General features: G+C 48.2%; 1 protein-coding gene and 1 long non-coding RNA gene across 4 annotated transcripts in view; both read right to left on the reverse strand.

The window, feature by feature from the left end:
* Positions 1–25,092, reverse strand: part of LOC120992028 (zinc finger protein 585A-like) — a 190,532-nt gene that overhangs the window by 15,713 nt on the left and 149,727 nt on the right. The gene's annotated exons all lie outside the window — the stretch shown is intronic.
* Positions 3,005–17,644, reverse strand: LOC120992063. 3 transcript variants are annotated; one of them, XR_005776908.1, is made up of 4 exons: positions 17,630–17,644; positions 5,373–5,381; positions 3,369–3,488; positions 3,005–3,054 (listed from the first exon to the last, which is right to left on the reverse strand). It is a non-coding gene; the product is annotated as an uncharacterized LOC120992063 (long non-coding RNA). The 3 variants fall into 3 exon arrangements; XR_005776906.1 differs by lacking the exons at positions 5,373–5,381; positions 17,630–17,644 and adding an exon at positions 8,459–8,517 and having other exon boundaries at positions 3,369–3,493; XR_005776907.1 differs by lacking the exons at positions 5,373–5,381; positions 17,630–17,644 and adding an exon at positions 8,380–8,409 and having other exon boundaries at positions 3,369–3,493.

Below are 25,092 nucleotides of genomic sequence, written 5' to 3' on the forward strand. Positions count from 1 at the left end.
AATAGATCGGGGCTCTCTCGTCTCCTCAATGCCCATGGTTGAGCGAATCGCTTTCAGGAGTTTCTCTGTGTCCTCTAAGGGAAAACAGGGTCTTCCACTAATCTCACCATCCTCAGAGGAGGACTGTGAAGAATTTTCAGATTGTTCAAACAGAGAGGAGTGTATCTCTTCCTCCTCAGGGTCAGAGGATATATACTCCTGTACAGACTCCCGGCTCTTTGCTCTAGGGTCTTTCTCCCCCAGTCCCTTCCTAGATAATAGTGTAGAGTTGACTTCAGATCTAACCAGGGTCTGGAGACATTTATAAAAGGAAGGAGACTCTTCTGCTACTGTTCTATCTATGCAAGATTGACACATCTTCTTTTCCCAATCTGAGGACAACACGGATTTACATCTGGCACATTCTTTATTCTTCTTTTTAGAAAACACTTTTTTAGGTCTTGTGTGAAAATTGATTAACATAAATACATGAGTACAAGGAAGCATAATAAAGAGACGCAGGCACTCACACCCTCAGAGGTACCGAGACTGGAGGGACTGTCTCCTCAGTAAGTTTGTCCTCCTCCATGCTTCCCCTTACTGGCCACCAGGATTGCTTGGAACGCCAGGCAAATCGAAAACTGCGCTCTTCTCATAGGCGCACCTGAATGACTCGCAAAGCAGTGCGCCGATCACGTGACCGCTTTCCCCGGCCTACTCACGGCCGGAAGCTTATACTCCTCCTCCTCCCCCTGGGGTTCGGCGTCCGTGCCTCTAGCGCATCAAGTGATGCCGCCAGGCATTTCCAGCTCCAGCACACTATCACCCCCTCCGGAGTTTAGCTGTGCCTCTGCTTGTCCCCATATGCACCAACTGATGCCGCCTTACTTACCCTGGGACTGCAGGTATGAACAGAGCACCACCAGAGGGAAGAACCTGAAAGGAAAAACTGCAGGCCTCCTCAGAGACAGGAAACCACACTGAATTGGGAGGAGAGTGTCCGCCCTTTTATTTTCTGAAGGTTTCATGTCTCTGCGGGCGAATCCTCTCTCTCTCCTGTGGTGCGGTCATGGGTGAAGGAAAAAATAGCTTAAAGACCTCACCTTGAAAGGTTTTAGCCAAGGCCTTAATATTGGAGTGGAAAGAGGACTTCACCCCTGATCCAGCCCGTAGTCAATAAAATCCGCTAGAGCAGGGAAATACTCTGCACCCGTCCGCTGTAGGGACAGAATAACATTGGAAGGTGGGATAGGCTTTTTAACCTCTCTGTGGTCTCTTTGTTTTAGCCCAAGGCGTCCATAAGCTTTAAGGCTGCAGATCTCCAGCTCAAATCTCACTCCTTGATCTTCTCATTCTTTCCTCTCTACACCCGCCTTATACAAACGAGTTCTCACTACGTCCAAACCTAAAGAGCTCACATTGATTTATGTGGAAAAATTACTGCAATTTACCAACAACGTTATAATGAGAGAGAATAAATCCTGCGCTCTATAAGCCAAACAACTATGTGATATAAGAGGCTGGTGTCCTCCATTACATGTCACTGCACACACGTGTACACACTGCACATGACGGCTCTTACCTTGTGATATAAGAGGCTGGTGCTCCTCCATTACATATCACTGCACACACGTGTACACACTGCACATGACGGCTCTTACCCTGTGATATAAGAGGCTGGTGCTCCTCCATTACATGTCACTGCACACACGTGTAAACACTGCACATGACGGCTCTTACCTTGTGATATAAGAGGCTGGTGCTCCTCCATTACATGTCACTGCACACACGTGTATACACTGCACATGACGGCTCTTACCTTGTGATATAAGAGGCTGGTGCTCCTCCATTACATGTCACTGCACACACGTGTATACACTGCACATGACGGCTCTTACCCTGTGATATAAGAGGCTGGTGCTCCTCCATTACATGTCACTGCACACACGTGTATACACTGCACATGACGGGTCTTACCTTGTGATATAAGAGGCTGGTGCTCCTCCATTACATGTCACTGCACACACGTGTATACACTGCACATGACGGCTCTTACCTTGTGATATAAGAGGCTGGAGCTCCTCCATTACATGTCACTGCACACACGTGTATACACTGCACATGACGGCTCTTACCTTGTGATATAAGAGGCTGGTGCTCCTCCATTACATGTCACTGCACACACGTGTATACACTGCACATGACGGCTCTTACCTTGTGATATAAGAGGCTGGTGCTCCTCCATTACATGTCACTGCACACACGTGTATACACTGCACATGACGGATTTCACCTTGTGATATAAGAGGCTGGTGCTCCTCCATTACATGTCACTGCACACACGTGTACACACTGCACATGACGGCTCTTACCTTGTGATATAAGAGGCTGGAGCTCCTCCATTACATGTCACTGCACACACATGTACACACTGCACATGACGGCTCTTACCCTGTGATATAAGAGGCTGGTGCTCCTCCATTACATGTCACTGCACACACGTGTATACACTGCACATGACGGCTCTTACCTTGTGATATAAGAGGCTGGTGCTCCTCCATTACATGTCACTGCACACACGTGTATACACTGCACATGACGGCTCTTACCTTGTGATATAAGAGGCTGGTGGTCCTCCATTACATGTCACTGCACACACGTGTATACACTGCACATGACGGCTCTTACCCTGTGATATAAGAGGCTGGTGCTCCTCCATCATGGCCTCCTTGTACAGATCCTTGTGTCCTTCTATATACTCCCACTCCTCCATGGAGAAATAGACAGTGACGTCCTGACACCTTATAGGAACCTGACAACACAATGACACCGTCATCACCCAGACCCCTCCAGTGCTGTTACTGGAGAATTTCCCAGCATTCCCAGCAGTGTCACCTCTCCAGTCAGCAGCTCCATCATCTTGTGGGTGAGTTCTAGGATCTTCTGCTCATGTATCAGGGGGTGAGGGGGAGGCTCTGTGATGGGGTGAGGGGTCCTGCTCCGCCCTCCTGACTCCTGGAGATGGATGATGGGAGTCACACAGTCCCCCGATGTCTTCTTCACTATTGTGTACTCCTGTGGATGGAGAGAGACACTAAGGGAATAAACCCTTCAGGGGCCATGTGCTCTCCTCCGGCCCTCTCCTCCTGGTACAACGTGCCTACTTACCTCCTCATGGCTCCTACAACATGACTATTGGTCACTGGTCACATGACACATCACTCACCATACTGGTGGCTGATCTTCAGGTTCTCCATCACTTGGAAGGTCTGGAGGCCGTTCTCCAGGACTCTGGACTCTTCCTATCACTTCCTATGATGGATTCTCCTTCCCGATGTCTGACTTGTTACAGAATACAATAAAGAGGAGAGAAATCTAGAAAAGTTTACCTCTCCGCTCAGCAGGGAGATGATCTCCAAGGTGAGGTCTAATATTCTTCTGCTGATCTCCTTCCTGTCCATCCTTGGTGGCTCTTTCAGGAGAAGGCTCGTATTGCTGGTTTTCTTCATCTTCCCTACAAAAAACAGGAATAAAGGTTAATCAGTGAGTCCCATGTCCCCTATAATGAAGCCGAGAGAAAGTACAACTCATCCCCATATCTCAGACCCTCATAAAGCTGAACTGATGGGAAAACTATGAACTCTGCGTGTTTCTAAGCTCCTGGCGGTGCAGTGTATGGACGGAGAGCTGTAGTGGTAGTTGAAGGCATGAGAGGATACAGATGCCTGGACTTCCTCATGTATCATTGTTCTTAAGTCTGTTAGTAAGGTCGGCTGTTCCTCCTTCATCACTTTATTGATGCAGTCAGCACAGAGTTTTTTGGTACACACATCCTGTAGTCTTTTACTACAGGTAGCACATCTTTTAGATTGCTTTGTTAGTTCCACTTTATAGTGGCTTTCCTTCTCCCCTGCAATGAATGAGGAATGCACAACTGCTATTGCCGCCTGTCTGATAGATAGGGATCCAGGAACATGTGCAATTACAAATATTTACATGTCCCTGTACAGGAGGCTCTGGAGAGTGCTCCCATAGGGCTGAGTTCTGGGCATCCATGATAGAGGAACACAGTACCTTATATCCATCCCCCTTAGATACCCAGAGATATCCCCTCCTGTTGCTGTGTAGCTCCTCCCCTCTTCATTTAGGGCTTAATCCGGTAAAAGTGCCCATCAAATGGAACATGAGAACCGGATTCAGGTCTCAAGCATTACTGTGCTCCACACTGCCCGGCCACTGCTATGCTGCTTCCAGTCTGAACATCCAAAGACAGAAATGACTCCACAGTGCACTGTCACTGAAAGTCCCTCTGCAGCACGGACCTCAACCTACTTGTTCCTCTGAGCTTTGGAGGAACTGGGGACCCGGCACCCCATGGCGATGTGGCGAATCAGCTCCCAAGACCAGTGGCATGATCCCAGCAGCAAGCATACTTCATGCAGCTGTCACCATACAGGTAACCTAAGAAGGATCTGGAGAATAAAATAGCTTAAAGACCTCACCTTGAGAGGTTTTAGCCAAGGCCTTAATAATGGAGTGGAAAGAGAGGCCTTCGCCCCTGATCCAGCCCGTAGTCAATAAAATCCGCTAGAGCAGGGAATTACTCTGCACCCGTCCGCTGTAGGGACAGAATAACACTGGAAGGTGGGATAGGCTTTTAAACCTCTCTGTGGTCTCTTTGTTTTAGCCCAAGGTGTCCAGAAGCTTCAAGATCTCCAGGTCAAATCTCACTCCTTGATCTTCTCATTCTTTCCTCTCTACACCAGTCTTATACAGTCCAGATCAAAAGTTTAAAATCCTATTTAGCATGGCTGGATCTTAACAAGGTTCCAAGTAGAGCTTCAACATGCAACAAGAAGAAATGGGAGTGAGACCAAAACATTTTTTGAGCATTCAATTTAATGAAAACAACGAATAAACTGAAACAGGCTGTTTTTCAGCTGATCAAAACTTTAGGACCACACCTCCAAAAAAAAACACGAAACCTCCCCCCAAAACAGAAATCCAACCTCCAAACATGAACTCAGTAATGAGTAGCTCCGCCGTTATTGTTTCGGCATGCTTGATGCAAGCGTTTCCATGAGGTGAGTGGGAACATTTCTCCAAGTGGTGAAGACGGCCGCACGAAGGCCATCTACTGTCTGGAACTGTTGTACATTTTTGTAAACTTGCCATCCATCCCCAAAGGTTCTCAATTAGATTTAGATCAGGGGAACACGCAGGATGGGCCAAAAGAGTGATGTTATTCTCCTGGAAGAAGTCCCTTGTCCTGCGGGCATTGTGTACTGTAGCGTTGTCCTGTTGAAAAACCCACTCGTTACCACACAGACGAGGACCCTCAGTCATGAGGAATGCTCTCTGCAACATCTGGACATAGCCAGCGGCCGTTTGACGCCCCTGCACTTCCTGAAGCTCCATTGTTCCACTGAAGGAAAAAGCCCCCCAGACCATTATGGCGCCCCCTCCACTGTGGCGCGTAGAAAACATCTCAGGTGGGATCTGCTTGTCATGTCAGTAACGTTGGAGACCATCAAGGTTAAATTTTTTCTCATCAGAGAATAAAACTTTCTTCCACCTTTGAATGTCCTATGTTTGGTGCTCTCTTGCAAAGTCCAAACGAGCAGTTCTGTGGCGTTCAAGGAGACGAGGTCTTTGAAGACGTTTTTTGTTTTTGAAGCCCTTCAGTCTCAGATGCCGTCTGATGGTTATGGGACTGCAGTCAGCACCAGTAAGGGCCTTAATTTGGGTCGAGGATCGTCCAGTGTCTTGACGGACAGCCAATTGGATCCTCCAGCTCAGTGCTGATGAAATTTTTTGGGTCTTCAACTTGACTCTTTTGTTCCATAACCCTCAGGATCATTTAAGAAATTCCAAATGACTGTCTTCCTGCGTCCCACCTCAGCAGCGATGGCGCGCTGTGAGAGACCCTGCTTATGTAGTTCAACAACACGGCCACGTTCAAAAAGGGAGAGTTTTTTTGCCTTTGCCATCACAACGTGTGACTACCTGACAGAGAATGACAATGAATCCACATCTTTGCACAGATTTGGCCTTTTAAAGGCATGTGGTCCTAAACTTTGGATCAGCTGAAAAACAGCCTGTTTCAGTTTATTCGTTATTTTAAATTAATTGAATGCTCAAAAAATGTTTTGTCTCACTCTCATTTCTTCTTGTTGCATGTTGAAGCTCTACTTGGAACCTTGTTAAGATCCAACCATGCTAAATAGGATTTTTTTGCCATTTTTCAAGTAGTCTTAAACTTTTGATCAGGACTGTATAAGAGGCTGGTGCTCCTCCATTACATGTCACTGCACACACGTGTATACACTGCACATGACGGCTCTTACCTTGTGATATAAGAGGCTGGTGCTCCTCCATTACATGTCACTGCACACACGTGTATACACTGCACATGACGGCTCTTACCTTGTGATATAAGAGGCTGGTGCTCCTCCATTACATGTCACTGCACACACGTGTATACACTGCACATGACGGCTCTTACCTTGTGATATAAGAGGCTGGAGCTCCTCCATTACATGTCACTGCACACACGTGTATACACTGCACATGACGGCTCTTACCTTGTGATATAAGAGGCTGGTGCTCCTCCATTACATGTCACTGCACACACGTGTATACACTGCACATGACGGCTCTTACCTTGTGATATAAGAGGCTGGTGCTCCTCCATTACATGTCACTGCACACACGTGTATACACTGCACATTACGGCTCTTACCCTGTGATATAAGAGGCTGGTGCTCCTCCATTACATGTCACTGCACACACGTGTATACACTGCACATGACAGGTCTTACCCTGTGATATAAGAGGCTGGTGCTCCTCCATTACATGTCACTGCACACACGTGTCTACACTGCACATGACGGCTCTTACCTTGTGATATAAGAGGCTGGTGCTCCTCCATTACATGTCACTGCACACACGTGTATACACTGCACATGACGGCTCTTACCTTGTGATATAAGAGGCTGGTGCTCCTCCATTACATGTCACTGCACACACGTGTACACACTGCACATGACGGCTCTTACCCTGTGATATAAGAGGCTGGTGCTCCTCCATTACATGTCACTGCACACACGTGTATACACTGCACATGACGGCTCTTACCCTGTGATATAAGAGGCTGGTGCTCCTCCATTACATGTCACTGCACACACGTGTATACACTGCACATGACGGGTCTTACCCTGTGATATAAGAGGCTGGTGCTCCTCCATTACATGTCACTGCACACACGTGTCTACACTGCACATGACGGCTCTTACCTTGTGATATAAGAGGCTGGTGCTCCTCCATTACATGTCACTGCACACACGTGTATATACTGCACATGACGGGTCTTACCTTGTGATATAAGAGGCTGGTGCTCCTCCATTACATGTCACTGCACACACGTGTATACACTGCACATGACGGGTCTTACCTTGTGATATAAGAGGCTGGTGCTCCTCCATTACATGTCACTGCACACACATGTATACACTGCACATGGCGGCTCTTACCTTGTGATATAAGAGGCTGGTGCTCCTCTATTACATGTCACTGCACACACGTGTATACACTGCACATGACGGCTCTTACCCTGTGATATAAGAGGCTGGTGCTCCTCCATTACATGTCACTGCACACACGTGTATACACTGCACATGACGGGTCTTACCTTGTGATATAAGAGGCTGGTGCTCCTCCATTACATGTCACTGCACACACGTGTATACACTGCACATGACGGCTCTTACCTTGTGATATAAGAGGCTGGTGCTCCTCCATTACAGGTCACTGCACACACGTGTATACACTGCACATGACGGCTCTTACCCTGTGATATAAGAGGCTGGTGCTCCTCCATTACATGTCACTGCACATACGTGTATACACTGCACATGACGGCTCTTACCCTGTGATATAAGAGGCTGGTGCTCCTCCATTACATGTCACTGCACACACGTGTATACACTGCACATGACGGCTCTTACCTTGTGATATAAGAGGCTGGTGTCCTCCATTACATGTCACTGCACACACGTGTATACACTGCACATGACGGCTCTTACCTTGTGATATAAGAGGCTGGTGCTCCTCCATTACATGTCACTGCACACACGTGTATACACTGCACATGATGGGTCTCACCTTGTGATATAAGAGGCTGGTGCTGCTCCATTACATGTCACTGCACACACGTGTATACACTGCACATGACGGCTCTTACCCTGTGATATAAGAGGCTGGTTGTCCTCCATTACATGTCACTGCACACACGTGTATACACTGCACATGACGGCTTTTACCTTGTGATATAAGAGGCTGGTGCTCCTCCATTACATGTCACTGCACACACGTGTATACACTGCACATGACGGCTCTTACCTTGTGATATAAGAGGCTGGTGCTCCTCCATTACATGTCACTGCACACACGTGTATACACTGCACATGACGGCTCTTACCCTGTGATATAAGAGGCTGGTGCTCCTCCATCATGGCCTCCTTGTACAGATCCTTGTGTCCTTCTATATACTCCCACTCCTCCATGGAGAAATAGACAGTGACGTCCTGACACCTTATAGGAACCTGACAACACAATGACACCGTCATCACCCAGACCCCTCCAGTGCTGTTACTGGAGAATTTCCCAGCATTCCCAGCAGTGTCACCTCTCCAGTCAGCAGCTCCATCATCTTGTGGGTGAGTTCTAGGATCTTCTGCTCATGTATCAGGGGGTGAGGGGGAGGCTCTGTGATGGGGTGAGGGGTCCTGCTCCGCCCTCCTGACTCCTGGAGATGGATGATGGGAGTCACACAGTCCCCCGATGTCTTCTTCACTATTGTGTACTCCTGTGGATGGAGAGAGACACTTAGGGAATAAACCCTACAGGGGCCATGTGCTCTCCTCCGGCCCTCCCCTCCTGGTACAACGTGCCTACTTACCTCCTCATGGCTCCTACAACATGACTATTGGTCACTGGTCACATGACACATCACTCACCATACTGGGGGCTGATCTTCAGGTTCTCCGTCACTTGGAAGGTCTGGAGGCCGTTCTCCAGGACCCTGGACTCTTCCTATGATGGATTCTCCTTCCCGATGTCTGACTTGTTACAGAATACAATACAGAGGAGAGAAATCTAGAAAAGTTTACCTCTCCGCTCAGCAGGGAGATGATCTCCAAGGTGAGGTCTAATATTCTTCTGCTGATCTCCTTACTGTCCATCCTTGGTGGCTCTTTCAGAAGAAGGCTCGTATTGCTGGTTTTCTTCATCCCTCCTGAAAAAAAAAAGGTTAATCAGTGAGTCCCATGTCCCCTATAATGAGGCCGAGAGAAAGTACAACTCATCCCCATAACTCAGACCCTCATAAAGCTGCACTGACGGGAAAACTCTAAGCTCCTGGCGGTGTTTCTCTCATCCAGCACAACCCCCACTATCCCCACTACTCCTCCCCCATCATACTAAGCTGAGGAGCGGAGAAGGATTCCTTGTGTGTAATGGAGGAGAATCTCCAGAGGTGACATGTCTGAGCTCTCCACCACACTGTCTCCTCACAGCTCATCTTACCTGCAGGCTGGAGGAATGGCTGATACCAGAGAGAACAAGAGCCCTGACTACCGACCAGGACCTGCCCAGTATCTGCTGCACTGCCAGAGCTGAAGGACCTGGGGTGACGTCACCGACATGTGATCAGTGCAGGGGGCGGGGCTCAGGAGAGGAGGTGGTGAAGGACCTGGGGGGACGTCACCGTCATGTGATCAGTGACTCAACTGCCAAGCTCCACCCCTCACACCGTGATCACATGATGGTGACATCATCCCAGGTCCTTCATTTTTTTCCAGTGTATTAGATAAGAGAACATAAAAGCTAGAAGTAAATAGAAGATAAAAAAGGAAATGTGATTCCTCTGTGGTTAATATTAACCCCTTAAAGACCCTGGGATTTTCCATCTTTGCGTTTTTGTTTTTCACTCCCCGCCTTCTCATAGTCCTAACTTTTATTTTTCCATTCACATAGCCTTATGAGGGCTTATTTTTTGCGGGACAAGTTGTACTTTCTAATGGCACCATGTACGGTTGCATACCATGTAGCAGGAAGTGGAAAAAAACTTCAAATGGGGTAGAATTGGGCAAAAACTCAATGCTGATAAGGTTTTTTTTACACTGTACGCTATGTGGTAAACTTGACGCGTTATCTTCACTCTCCAGGTCAGTACGGTTACAACGATACCACACTTGTATCATTTTTCTTGTGTTTTAATACTGAATTATTCTTTTTTAAACCTTTGAGAAAAAATAAATAAATATGACCACATTGTGACCCCTATAACTTTTTTGTAGTTATGTGTACGGGGCTGTGTGAGCGCTCATTTGACGTGTGTGCGAATTTTTGATCACTTTTTATTTTAAAAAATTATTGGGTAGTTGAAGTGACAAAAAATGGCAAACTGGCTGTTTTTATTTATTTTTTTCGTTACGACATTTGCCGTATGCCATTAATATATTTATTTATTAAATAAAATATATATATTTTTATATTTTTTATATTTTAGGAAGCGTTCAGGACTTTTGTCTCCGCTTCAAAATTAACCCCTTAGGTCCTGAGGGGTTAATTGCGGCGGTTCACTGTGCGCAGTAATAGAGGCCAGGTATGGTATATGGCTGGCACATGCAGGCTACGTTTGTATTCAGGCATATTACCTATATTCATTGGTGGCGCAGTGGCCACAGCCCCTCCCTTCTACTCCCCCTCTTCTAAGTGTTATATTAATTGCGGCCCCCCTCCACACGATTAAATCATTGGTGGCAGTGGCCCCAGGGTGGCAGCTTCTTATCGGAGCCCCAGCAGTGTAATCGTGGGGCTCCGATCGGTTACTAAGCCCTGGCTGCCATAGCTCACTATGCACAGAGCAGCAGGGAGAGTGTGAAGTCCTATTCACCCTGATAGAGCTCTATTGGGGTGAATAGGACAAGGGTTCTAGCCCCTAAGGAGGCTAATAGTTATTGAATAAGTTTAAAAAAAAATACGTTTAACCCCCCCGAAAATATAGGATATATCGCACATGTTTAAAATTATATCGCAATATAGATTTTAGGCCATATCGCCCACCCCTCGGCTGAACGCTGATGTGAACTCAGCCTTAGGCCTCTTTCACACGACCGTTTTTTTTTTCCATTTTGCGGGCCGTTTTTTGCATTCCGTATACGGAACCATTCATTTCAATGGTTCCGCAAAAAAAACGGAATGTACTCCGTATGCATTCCGTTTCTGTATTTCCATTTTTCCGTTCCGTTGAAAGATAGAACATGTCCTATATTTGGCCGCCAATCACGTTCCGTGGCTCCATTAAAGTGTATGGGTCCGCAAAAAAATGGAACGCATACGGAAATGCATCCGTATGTCTTCCGTATCCGTTCCGTTTTTTGCGGAACCATCTATTGAAAATGTTATGCCCAGCCCAATTTTTTCTATGAAATTACTGTATACTGTATTTGCCATACGGAAAAACGGAACGGAAACGGAAACACAATGGAAACAAAAAACGGAACAACGGATCCGTTTAAAACGGACCGCAAAACACTGAAAAAGCCATACTGTCGTGTGAAAGAGGCCTTAATTGTATGGGCATTGTCGCACACGGCGATGCCCATGATGTTTATTTTTTTTTATTGATTATTTTTATTTTAAGGGAAGGGGGCTGATTTAAACCTTTTTTTTTATATATATATATTTGTAAAAACTTTTTTGTACTTTCTTTTTCACCTTTTTTAAGTCACCTTGGGTGACAATAACTGGCAATCATTAGATTGCCCTATTGTGTTCATTAATGACTACACAGTATAGTCATCATTGAACACTTTATTTGCACTATAGCAATACAATGCTGCCACCTAGTGGCCTGTATTGGTATATTCATCTAATAGGCTCTGAAGCCTGCTTGACGCGCGACTTCTGCTTCCTGACTCCACAGATCCCGTGGTCACATTTGACCACAGCATTTGAAGGGTAAAATATATGCGATCAGCCTTATGGCTGATCGAATACATGTGCCGCGGGTCTCTGCTATTTAAAATAGCAGAAACCGCGCAGCTAAGGCGCCCCCCAGCCCGCGCAAGCGGGCGCCATGTTTAGGGACCAGACTTCCGCCTTACATATACGGCGGAGGTCCTTAAGGGGTTAAGGGTCAATTGGAAACTGAAACACAGAATAACAAACTTACGGGGAGCACAAAACAAAAACTCCAACAGTTCTACAACAAGATGCAGACATTTCATGATCCAAAACAAGGAAAAGAAACTCCACAGACGGAGACGTAAGGCAGGGCTCAACACTAACACAGAACGAAGCCAAAACCTGACCATGTGGACCGCTGCTCCAATACATCTACTGAAGGGTCTACGTATGAACCTAATAAACTTCGGGAGCTCTCTGGAGGATTTCATTCTGTCCCTACAAAGCCCTGGGTAAAAGTGAACTCTGCAGCGATATGGAAAATTATTTTCGAAGACTACACCTGAAGGACTATTGTATGATGCAGAGGAGACAGAACCCATCCTGATAGAAGGAAATGTGACAGCTAGGAAGAAATCTGACTGGTGGGGGTATCCTCGAATATCCCTGCCAATTTTCTGCTGGGGACGGACCTGGGGCGGCTTGTGTCTAAGTACATGGCCACTGACACCCCGAGGTCCGATCCCCCAGAATGTGATGCCATGTCCACCCCTGTTGATACTGTTAATGTTCTTAACATGCCTGTTGATGGGGTTGTGGGGGTGGGGGATGTAATGTGTGCCTCTCCCCTCAGTGGGGATGGGGTCATTCACGCCAGCTGTGCTGAGGCCCCAGGGGGTGGCCAGAAAGCATGCTAGAACCCGTTGTCCTCAGGTGGGGTGACTGAGGGGACAAGCAGGGGGCAGACAGCTGCGGAGGAGGAGGATGCAAATGAGGTCAGGGCTGTCCCAGGAGAAGTAGGGCTCCCAGGTAAAGCCTCAGTGCAGGGTTCCTCCACAACTGGGATGTCAGAGGGCCAGGTTAGTCCCTCTAGACTGGCGACTTGGTCGGAAGCCGAGGGGACGCAGGCACTACCAGCGGTGGCAGCGGCACAGTGGGAGTGCTGGGGTCCTAGGGGCCCCTCAGGGATCTGATGGCTTTCCCCCCTCCGACCAAGTGGCTGCTGAGTCATATGGAGGCCCTGAGACAGGTCCCAAGAACCTGACGGAGGACAAGGCAGTCTCGTCTATTCTGGCCACGTCCGGTCAGGGGTTTCAGGTGGTGTTAGTGGCTGATGCCAGCCTAATTGCTCTCGAAGAGCAGGCGGCACAGCCTCCCACGGACTCAGACCTCAAGCGGGTGGTCTGGGACCAATGACGGCTGTACCGGAGGAGTGGCCTAGGGACCGGCAGGTAGTAGAACTGACAGGGGGTGTGGCAGTCTCGTCTATTCTGGCCACATCCCACCAGGGGTTTCATGTGGCGTTAGGGGCTAGCGCCAGCTTGAAAGCTCTCACGGAGCAGGTGGCACGGCCTCCCTTGGACTCAGACCTCCAGAGGACGGTCTGGGACCAAGGACGATTGTGCCGGGAAACAGTCCAGCAGGGCTCACCGGAGGTGGGGCCTAGAGACCGCCAATTTGTGGTACCCTATCCATTCAGGGCAGAGTTTTTGTGGGTTGCGCATGAAATTTTGATGGCCAGATACCTAGGGGCCGCTTAGACAGAGGCCTGGACGGGAGACGTAGCCACCCCTGGGGTGTCGGTCATCGAGTGTGTCATGCGCTTCCAGGAAAAGGCGCAGGCCTTGTCACGGTTGGTGCACGACAATATGGGGCAGGCCCAGACCGACCATAAGTGGGGGTATGACGAGAAGGCTTGTGAGAGGACTCACCAGGTGGGTCAGCAAGCGTGGATACTGGTTCCTGTACCTCAGGACAAGCTTCAAGCGGCCTAGGAAGGCCCGTACCTCGTGCACCAGCGGCTCAATGCCAGAATGTACCTAGTCAACCTTGACCACGCCCAGGGAAGGCAGAAGGCCTTCCCCGTGAACCTGATGCAGGCGCATCATGAGCGGGAGGTAGGTGCCCTCCCAGAATGCCGCCCCTTCCAGGAAATGTTCACCAAAAAGCCCGAAAGGACGGAGTCCACCGAGATGCCGTTGGACATGGAGTATGCCCCTGCCACTTCTAAGCGGATGGTCAAGCTGCTTAAAGGGACTCGAAGGGTACAAGGCCGCATACCTGGAGGTCATTGCAGTCTTCAGTCCTACATGGGAGGATCCCCGAGAGCATCTGGCGCAGATGCTCGGGCAGATCTGCCAAGCAGGCTTGACCCTTACGCCAGGAAAGTGCCAGCTGGGCATAAGCAAGGGGCCCCGGGCAGGCAGGGAATCTTTGGAACCGGAGACCGGGAGAGTGGATGCCAGCACATCCTGGCTCACCCCCAGGGACAAAAACCAGGTGATGTCCTTCCTGGGCACCGCCAGGTACTATAGGGGGTTCGCGCCCCACTATGGTAGCCTGGCGAGGCCCCTGACGGACCACACCAGGAAGTAGCTGCCCTCCGCAGTCGATTGGACAAACAACTGCGAGACGGCCTTCTAAGTGCTGAAGGATGCCCTTTCCAGCTTCCCGGTACCCCAGGCCGCCAACTTCACACGGCCGTTTATAGTACCGACTGACCCAGTAATTGTGGCCTTGGTGTTATACTAAGTCAGGGTGACTCTATTGGTCAGGAACGAATGAGAGGTGGGTACGCGGGAGCCTTGCACTCCAGCCATAACACTTTGCCTTTTGCCACCAGAGAGGGTGCACGGGGAAACACAGGAATATGCTGCCCCCTGGCGCCCTCTAAATGGGGGAGGTGTGAGGAATTTGGAGTATGATTTCATTTCTGCTATATGCTCCAGGAGTGGGCAGAGGAAATCAAACTCCACAGGGGGCCCTGATTCAAAGCTCAGCCAGATAGCAGAGGTCAGAGAACTCCACAGGAGGTCCTGGCTAAGCAGGCCACTTGCGTACAATTTCTCACCTCCATTCAGACAGCACGGATCCTGCAGGAAAACTTCCCTGCAGGGGGTCTAAGCCATTCACCACTTCAATCAAATTATCAAACATCATGGAACCGGCGATTCATAAGGAATTATGAATCGCCCGTCAATCACAGGCATAAACCAGATATACTGTGTATTTGCGATCCTGTGGCCCGGACGGTCAGGCTCCTGCTCTTGGTTGGTAATAGAATGCTAGGGAGGGGAGATATACATATCTCCCCACAGAAACCAAATAACGGTACCAGGTTTGGACTCTACTTGTAGCCAGAACCCAGGCGGGACCATTGGTCCCAGAACCATCTCCCGGTGACCTTCTGGTCTGGAGCTATGAGCCCTAATAGGTTTTGTGGGTCGTTGGCTGTCAGCCCAGAAGACGAGTCATGGACTCCTCCCAGAGCCCGGGAGGGGCCGGCTACAGGTCAAAAAGCCCATGCAAGCTAGCCGGCGTGTCTTTTCTCTGAAGGGGGGTCACATTGTGCCATGTGTTTAGAGGGACCTGCAAACTGCTGACATCATTGCCACCAATGTGACTACAGCTAAGATTCATCACCACCCAAAGGACTCATCCATCTGGTAAACTGACTTTTGTTCTGCTTAACCCTGTTGTACCACACCATCTGTATTTACCACTCTGACCACTGTATATATTCTCTGTGTATATTGTGTTATGTCTAGTGAGCCCTTAAGGCAATTAAATATATAATTTAATCTTGTGCTGTTCTGGTATCTCGATCACGAATTTCCACGTCCGTGTTTCAGCCTAGTTATACGCTACCGCGGGTTGGTTTCTCACCCTATATAATACCGTTAGCGGACCGGGCTTATATCAAACGAGAAGCTGGTGTCAGTCTTCCCGGGCTGAGGAAGCGCTGTTTCACTGCGGCAGTGAAAAGACTTCCTCAGCTTGTTGTCTCTCTGTGCCCGTGTGGACAGGAGGAGTCTGTGAACACTGTACCAAGCTGACCTTACCTGATCCTCAGGGACGGCGTAACGTCACGCCTTGGTAACCAGTGACTATACCGTATCTCGCTGGCTCTACGTATTTGAAGTACAGGCGGCAGCGAGGTGCGGTATTCGTCACACCTACGACCGGACATCTTTACCTTGACGTAAAAGGACGAAAACAGAGCGGAAAAATCTCTACTTATCCAGCATTTTGTCATCTCCCTTCCTCCCAGTCGCGGACACTTTCCAGGTCAGTCACTTGGCTTGGCTTTTCAGAGGTGCCGCCAAGGACTGTTGGCGCCGAAACTTGTGCAATTCTTCGTTCAACTGAGCTAAAACCTAATATGCATACTTTTTTTTTTATTTATGTAAGTTTTACACAATAACAGCTTTTTTTAATGAAAAAATTAAATATTTCAGGTTTATAACTGAAACTTCTTTTATAATGCGCATTACAAAATATACATACGTATGGGTTCTATTATATCATTTTATTACTTGCAGTTAATTGGCTTTATGAGCGTGTAATGATGATGTAAGAGTGATGTGAGCAGCTGCTGTGTTATCTGAGTATGTGCCATGTCAGTATGTATGAATGCTATTCTCAGACCGAGCATACAATATTTGAGTTAGAAATGAATAAACAATTAGTAGTTAAAAGAGGTCGTATTACTTAGAATGACGTCAGATATATTGTAGGATTATACAACATATTTCATTATTTGTGTTGACAATTATATAGCTGACATTTATACTGGAAATGAAATAAAGGAAATTTGTCTAAATTGTGTTAAGAATAAGGATAATTTTGAGGACTTATAATTAGTGATGGACGAACATCGGCCGGGATGGTCAAATGTTTGCGAACCGCGCGTTTGCGGCGGGCCCCATTGACTCTAATGGCAGGCGAACCTGAAAAACCTTCAGGTCATATTTGCAGCCACCAAATACTTACAAGAAGTGCACAAATAGTCCCACAACATGGATAGTGACATACTAGAGGGGGATCATTGGCAAAAATTCCCACAAAAAATATGTATGTTAATCAGGGGCCATTTTTATGCATCTTAAAGGGAAAATGTGCCCTGCTAGAAATTTTTTATTTTAGGACACGGGAGTACAGGCCCCAAAAATTAGGCATTCACCTGACAGAAAAGAACTTGTAATGATGTGGCTGGAGGTACATTAGGCAGTTAGAAATACGGAACTGAGGATGTCTTAATGTATTTAGGTTAATATATAACTTTTATTTGGTCATATAAAATAAAATAAGTGAGACAGTATGGTGTATTTATATCTGCACTATAGAAGATAGGGGGCGCTTTGGGTCTATAATAGCAAATGAAGCCCAGTAACCTAGTGTATTGGAGGAGGGCGGCGATACTGGGGAGGAGCCTATGAGTCAGGACCCTAACTCACCCTAGATACTCACCCTACTTGGCCTAGTCTACTAGGTGTGGTTACCTCAATGGCTGTAGTCGGGGCACTCGTCCTGAAAAGGACGACCCCCAGCCTCAGGAACCTCGGGCCTGTGCTGTAAGCCCTATGCTCTTACCTCCCTAGTGATTGATGATGGTACCTTTATCCAACGCGTTTCGCCGGGTGTAGACTCGGCTCGTCAGGGATATTGGTGGACAGAGCACGGATGCAGTGGCTGTGCGTCTGTTCTCTTCTTCTGGCAGTGGCAATGTTTGATACTCCCGCGTCTCCTTTTGAACGCGTCGCTCCTCCCACATGGTGCGTCAGTCGTCACATGTCTATTCAGACGGAGACACCTATACCGAGGTACCGCCTCAATGTGAGTACGAGCTCGCTGTGCTCCGTCACTACCCGGAAGTGACATGTATTGTGGGAGTGGTGAGTTACTATGGGGATCTATCTCCGCGTCCCCAGCTGCCTTAAGTGCAGCAAGTCTCTACTGGTGATCGCTGTTTAGCGATCTTGATGCCGTCTCTATCAGAGGACAAAATCGGTTGTTATATCTGTATACTTAGTGGACTGGAGATGATATTCACCCACCCAGTCCGGACGCTGCTCCGGACCCCAGTGAGAGCATACAGATCCAGTCCACTCAAAGATAAATACCGCAGCATAGGTAAGTTTTGTTGCAGGTTTTGGAGGTGCTAGTCAGACCAAAACAACTATATATACAGAACTAGACTACTATATGTATATCACACAGACATACCTGTACATAACCAGAGTCTGTATCCCTCATTCAGTAGATAGATATGTACAGAGTGGGTGAACATCTGTACGCAGGGTAGATTGGCACAAGACACTGGTCGTGACAGTAAAAATAACTGTGTGACATATACAGAGGATAGATGTATCCAGACATAGTTAGTGCTAGTACATATAGTATTTGTATGGATTATCCCTGAACTGGTGGTGATTGACCAGTATTGTCAGCAAAATCCCATAGGTACAGATGGAGACATTGGTACAGATTGTTGTCACCAATGTCCCATAGGTACAGATGGAGACACTGTTGTGGACAATACCTAGGTATGGAGGGGTAGACTGGTTGGTGTTAGTCCATCAGTATATCAGTATATAACCTGGAGGTTTAGTCTACTGTTTTTTTAGTTTTTCACAGGAATGGCTTATACGAGAGGTATTCATTGAGACCATTAGGTGTCACTGATTTAAGTTTAAAGATCCATCTAGTTTCTGCCTTTAGGATCATTTTGTCCCAATCTCCACCTCTTCTGGGTTTGGCGACATACTGAATACCTATGAATTTAAGGCAGGTGGTGTCTCCATTGTGGTATTGGTTCATATGACGGGCCACTGACGTATCTTTATTGTTTTGAATGTCATTGATATGGTCTCTGATTCGTCGCCTAAATTCCCTCTTGGTTTTCCCAACGTAGTCAAGGGGGCAGGAGCATTGTGCCAAATATACTACACCCATGGTGAGGCAGTTTATATAATCACGTATGGAATACTCTATGTGTGTAGCCGAACTAATAAAGTTCTTGGTTTTAGATACTTGACTACAGGCTGTGCACCTTCCGCATTTGAAGGTACCCGTCGGCCTCCTTGACAGCCAGTTTCCAGGGTTCTGAGGGGGCTGGTAGTGACTATTGACCAGTCTGTCCTTTAAGCTCCTACCTTTCCTGTAGGTTATTAGGGGATAAGGTCCTATAATGTCTTCCAGATCTGGGTCTGTTTTGAGTATGTCCCAGTGTCTGGATAGCACCTGTCTAACTTGCTGATGTGCATCATCAAAGGTGCCAATGATTCGAGCAGAGTTCTGCACCTTAATTGGTCCCCCCCTCTCCTTGTTGGGTATGAGCAATGTGTCTCTGTTTACCGAACATGCTGCCTCAAAGGCCACTCGTAGCACTCCGTCTGGGTAGCCTCTTTCCCTGAACCTATATCTCAGATCCTTCGCTTCACTCTTGAATTTTTTCATAGTGGAGCAATTACGACGGAGTCTGAGATATTGGCCCTTGGGAATGCCCTTACGTAGGGCATAGGGGTGGGCACTTTCCCAGCGGAGCATACTATTCGTGGCCGTCTTTTTACGGTAGATGGAGGTAATGATGTTATTCCCTGAGCCTCTTTCTATCAGTACGTCCAAGAATGGCAGGGAGTCATGGTTGTGTTCAGAGGTAAACCTGAGGCCCAGGTCATTATTGTTGATTACCTCCATAAATTCCGCAAAAGACTCCTCTGATCCCCTCTATAGTACAAAGATATCGTCTATGAACCTTAGCCAGACAACTATCTTCTCTTGCCACTTGTCCATTTTCTCCGAGCCGTTATAGTTGGCTTCCCACCAGCCCAGGAGCAGATTTGCATACGATGAACAAGAACTGCCCATCGCAGTGCCCCTGAGCTGGTGGTAATATCGGTCGTCGAAGATGAAGTAGTTTCTGGTCAGGCTAAAGTTCAATAGATCAAGTAAAAAATGGTTGTGCAAGGAGCATCTGTTGTCCCTCATTGACAGATAGCTTTCAACTGCTTTGAGGCCCAGATGGTGTTGGATGGAGCTGTATAGGGCCTCTACATCTATGGATGCAAACATAGTTTGGTCGTCTATACACACACCACTGAGTCTCAGTAGCAGATCTGAAGTATCCCGTATGTAAGACGGCAATGTTTCCACAAATGGTCTAATAATTTTGTCGATATAGATACCTGTATTTTGCCCCAGACTTCCCAGCCCTGATACAATGGGGCCCCCTTTTAGTGGCATGGTCCCTTTATGGATCTTCGGTGTGGTGTAGAAAGTGGCCGTGATCGGAAATTTAGGGAGGAGAAAGTCTTTTTCTGTCTCATCTATCAGTTTATCCCTGAGACCTTTCATCAGGATCTGTCCTAGTTCAGCAAGAAATAAGGGACCAGGATCCTATGCTAGGACTTCATATGTTTCCTTATCTTTAAGGATATCCAGGCACATTTTTTTGTAGGTGTCCTGATCCATTACCACTAGGTTCCCCCCCTTATCCGAGGGCTTAATTATAAGATTACGGTCCTTTTCTAGATTTTTAAGGGCTAGGTGCTCTTCCTTATTCAGATTAAGTGTACTCTTTGTAGTATTGATTAATTCCAGATCCCTGGTTACTAGTTTGTGAAAGATGGAGACACTTGAATCTGGTAGAGGAGGCGGCATCTGTGTACTTTTCAGTTTTAATTCAGTAAAGGGGCCCTCACCTCTGTCTCTCTCGCCTTCCTCCATCAGATTCACAAGAGTGCGTGTAGCTTCTAGTTCCCTAGAGTTCATGTTTAGTTCTCCATAATTCTTGCGATCTTGAAGGCGGAAATGTTTATGCCAGAGTAATTTACGTGTAAATAGGGCCACATCTTTGCTCCATTCAAAAGTGTCGTGTTTGACTGTGGGGACAAAGGACAGTCCTTTGCTGAGGAGGGATATGTCGCTAGAGGATAGGTTGTGGGAAGAGAGGTTAATGATTTGCATTTTGTTGATCAATTTATTTTGTCCTGGATCCCCCCCTATATCCAAAACCTGCAACAAAACTTACCTATGCTGCGGTATTTATCTTTGAGTGGACTGGATCTGTATGCTCTCACTGGGGTCCGGAGCAGCGTCCGGACTGGGTGGGTGAATATCATCTCCAGTCCACTAAGTATACAGATATAACAACCGATTTTGTCCTCTGATAGAGACGGCATCAAGATCGCTAAACAGCGATCACCAGTAGAGACTTGCTGCACTTAAGGCAGCTGGGGACGCGAAGATAGATACCCATAGTAACTTACCACTCCCACAATACATGTCACTTCCGGGTAGTGACGGAGCACAGCGAGCTCGTACTCACATTGAGGCGGTACCTCGGTATAGGTGTCTCCGTCTGAATAGACATGTGACGACTGACGCACCATGTGGGAGGAGCGACGCGTTCAAAAGGAGACGCGGGAGTATCAAACATTGCCACTGCCAGAAGAAGAGAACAGACGCACAGCCACTGCATCCGTGCTCTGTCCACCAATATCCCTGACGAGCCGAGTCTACACCCGGCGAAACGCGTTGGATAAAGGTACCATCATCAATCACTAGGGAGGTAAGAGCATAGGGCTTACAGCACAGGCCCGAGGTTCCTGAGGCTGGGGGTCGTCCTTTTCAGGACGAGTGCCCCGACTACAGCCATTGAGGTAACCACACCTAGTAGACTAGGCCAAGTAGGGTGAGTATCTAGGGAGAGTTAGGGTCCTGACTAATAGGCTCCTCCCCAGTATCGCCGCCCTCCTCCAATACACTAGGTTACTGGGCTTCATTCGCTATTATAGACCCAAAGCGCCCCCTATCTTCTATAGTGCAGATATAAATACACCATACTGTCTCACTTATTTTATTTTATATGACCAAATAAAAGTTATATATTAACCTAAATACATTAAGGCATCCTCAGTTCCGTACTTCTATTTTGAGACCACTGAGAATACAAATAGGAGGTCCACTAACTATAGACCCCTACTGTAATTATATACATTAGGCAGTTACTGGATAAAAATTTTACTCTAGGCCACTGGAGTACAGGCCCCAAAAATTATTCACTTGACAGAAAGGGCCTTTTATGCCGCTGTATATACACAATACAAGGACCATTCTTTGTTCTGTGTGGTGGCGGATATGTGTGGGCTGGCATGAGGAAATTCAATTACAAGTGGTCGTTAAAGGTGTTGAATTCCTCAGAGATCCATGCCTCATTAATTTTTAGAAATGTGAGGCAGTCCACAGTGTCATGAGCTAGGCGAGTGCGCTTATCGGTCACGATCACCCCACTGCACCCCACCCCACGTCCTTTCAGACAGGACACTCGATGAGGGGCAAGCCAAGAGTTCCATGGCAAATTGTGCCAGCTCTGGCCACAGGTCAAGCCTGCACACCCAGTAGTCCAGGGGTTCCTCTCTTCTCAGAGCGTCCACATCGGCCAATAACCCGATGTAGTCGGACACCTGTTGGTCTAGGCGTTTCCTGAGGCTGGATACGGAGGGCGGCTGTTGATGGGTTGGCTGCAAGAATGATCTCATATCCAAAGTGCCCAACACATCTTCAAACCGCCCTCTTCTTGCAGGCATGGCAGGATTGGTACCCGCACCTGTTTCGCTGTGGGTGGAAATTCCTCTGCCAGTGCCCGCAACAGCAGAATGCAGCATCTCTCACAGAAAGGCCTGGAAATGCTGCATTCTGCCAGCCATCTGTGATGCTGGTAACATGACTGCCATTTTTGTGTTTGTACTGGGGGTCTAAGTACGTTGCCACCCAGTACTGGTCCTTGCTCTTTATGCTTTTTTTTACGGGAGTCCCTCTTCAAACACTGGAGTATGAAGGCCCCCATTTGAACTAAATTGTAAGTGATAGAGATCCCTGGCTCCTGCTTATCGCTCAGGAGAATGTTGTCCTCGGTCTCCTCCCCCCAGCCACGGACAACACCAGGGATCCCCGAAAAGTTTAAAGTCCCCCTCAAAGCCTGCTCTTCTTGCTCCTCCTCCTCCCAGACACCATCCTCCTCTGACTCCTCTTCAGATTCCTGCTGACTTGTCTCAGATGGATAAGCCCCCCCTGGGAATTAATTTAGTATTGCGACTTCCTCATATTCCAGCTCCTGCTCCTCGACGGCTTGATCAATGACACAACACAATGTACGCTCCAGAAAGAAGGCGTACGATGTCACTGATGGCACCCTGGCTGTGACTAACCAGTTTGGTGATCTCATCAAATGGCTGCCACTGGCGCGTTGAAAAGAAACCATGCTCCCCAGAACCTGTCCTGCTGCAGAGTTCGTACAGGTAGTCGTTAACGGCACGTTTCTGCTGAAGCAGCCTATCAAGCATATACAAGGTGGAGTTCCAGCGCGTTGGGCTGTCACAAATCAGACGTCTAACGGGCAAGTGGTGTCGCCGCTGAACGTCAGCAAGGCGAACGATGGCCATGTAAGATCTTCTAAAATGGCCAGAGATTTTACTGGCCTGCCGCAAGACGTCCTGGACCCCGGGGTATTTGGCAACGAATCGCTGCACGACTAAGTTCAGGACGTGTGCCATGCACGGCACATGTGTCATTTTGCCCTGTTTCAGTGCGCTCAGCAGATTGGCACCATTGTTGCACACCACTTTACTAACTGTCAAATTGAGCGGGGTTAGCCACTGATCGGCCTGTGACCACAATGCTGAAAGCAGTGCAGGACCGATGTGGCTCTTGGTTTCCAGGCACAACAGCCGCAGCACAGCATGGCAACGTCTCACTTGGGACGTCGAATAGGTTCTGGGGAGCTTGGGGGGCACAGCGGAAGAGGCAGTGGAAAAGGAGGAGTCAGCCGAGGAGGAGAAGGAGGATGGAGTAGGAGGAGGAGAAGAAGAGGCAGGCCTGGATGCAATTCTTGGCAGTAACACCAAAACCACACGGGAGCCATGGGTTACATGCTTGATGGCCGTCAGAAGGTTCACCCAGTGGGCAGTAAAAGTTATGTACCTTCCCTGCCCGTGTTTGCTAGACCGCGTGGCTGTGGTCAGATGTATCTTGGCACCGACACTGTGTGCCAGAAATATATTCAATTGCCGCTGAACATGGCCATATAGCTCTGGGATGCCCTTCTGGGAGAAATATTTCCTTCTGGGGACCTTCCATTGCGGTGTGCTAATGGCCACAAATTTTATATGGCAGTAGTTGGCGGGCTAGCAGTTCCGACAAGCCTGCGGTCAGCCGTTGGGCAAGAGGGTTATCCGGCGACATCAACTTTTTACACTCGAACATTTGGGCCACGAAAGCCTGCCTTCTGCCAGATTCACGTGACGATGGCACGGTAGAAGGTAGAGTGGAGGACAAATTGGAGGAGAGAGGAGAAGGAAAAGGAGAAGAGGCAGGACGAGGAGCTCTGGGAGTGTGGCTTTATTGGTTCTGACGGCGTTGCTCCCACTGGGCTCGGTGATGGGAGGCCTGGTGCCTTTTTAAGGGGATTGTTGGGCTTACCGCAACTTATGCGTTAACAGCACAGGCTGCAGATGGTAGCACTATTGTCAGCAGCTGACACATTAAAAAAAGCCCACACTGCGGAGCCATGTGCTGACGTCCTGGGAGCGCCAGAAGTGATTGTGCATGGTGGATGGCTCGCTCCAGATACATTTGCAGCCTGCTTTTTGCCTACTGTGCCCTGCGAGCTCTGCCTGCTTCTCCTCCTTCTCGTCCCTCTCTGCTGCTCTGTCTCTCCCTCTGAACTCCCCTACTCTTCCTCTCTTGTGGGCACCCACGTGACGTCCATTGACACATTATCATTGTCACCTTCACCACCACTGACATTTGAGATCTCTGAGTAGGCATCAACAGCAGGGACCTCCCTCCTTGGGCTGATCTGGGTACTGTCGTCAGACCGCTGGGTGGCCGCCGTTGCTACCTCCTCTTCCTCATTCGATGTCAAGAATGGCTGCGCATCAGTATGGTCTAGGAATGGATTGGAAAAGAATTCCTCTGACTCGAGTGGAGGGGCTAAGGTGGTGATGGTGGTGTATTTGGAGGTGCACACAGCAGAGAGTGAGGAGGGTGCAGATACAGAGGATGAGGAGCGTGCAGAAGCGGAAGGCTGAGTGAGCCACTCAACCAACTCGGGGGTGCCCTTTAAAGTAATCGCACGCGCCT

Source organism: Bufo bufo, chromosome 2 (genome assembly GCF_905171765.1).
Source record: "Bufo bufo chromosome 2, aBufBuf1.1, whole genome shotgun sequence".
NCBI classification, from domain to species: domain Eukaryota; kingdom Metazoa; phylum Chordata; class Amphibia; order Anura; family Bufonidae; genus Bufo; species Bufo bufo.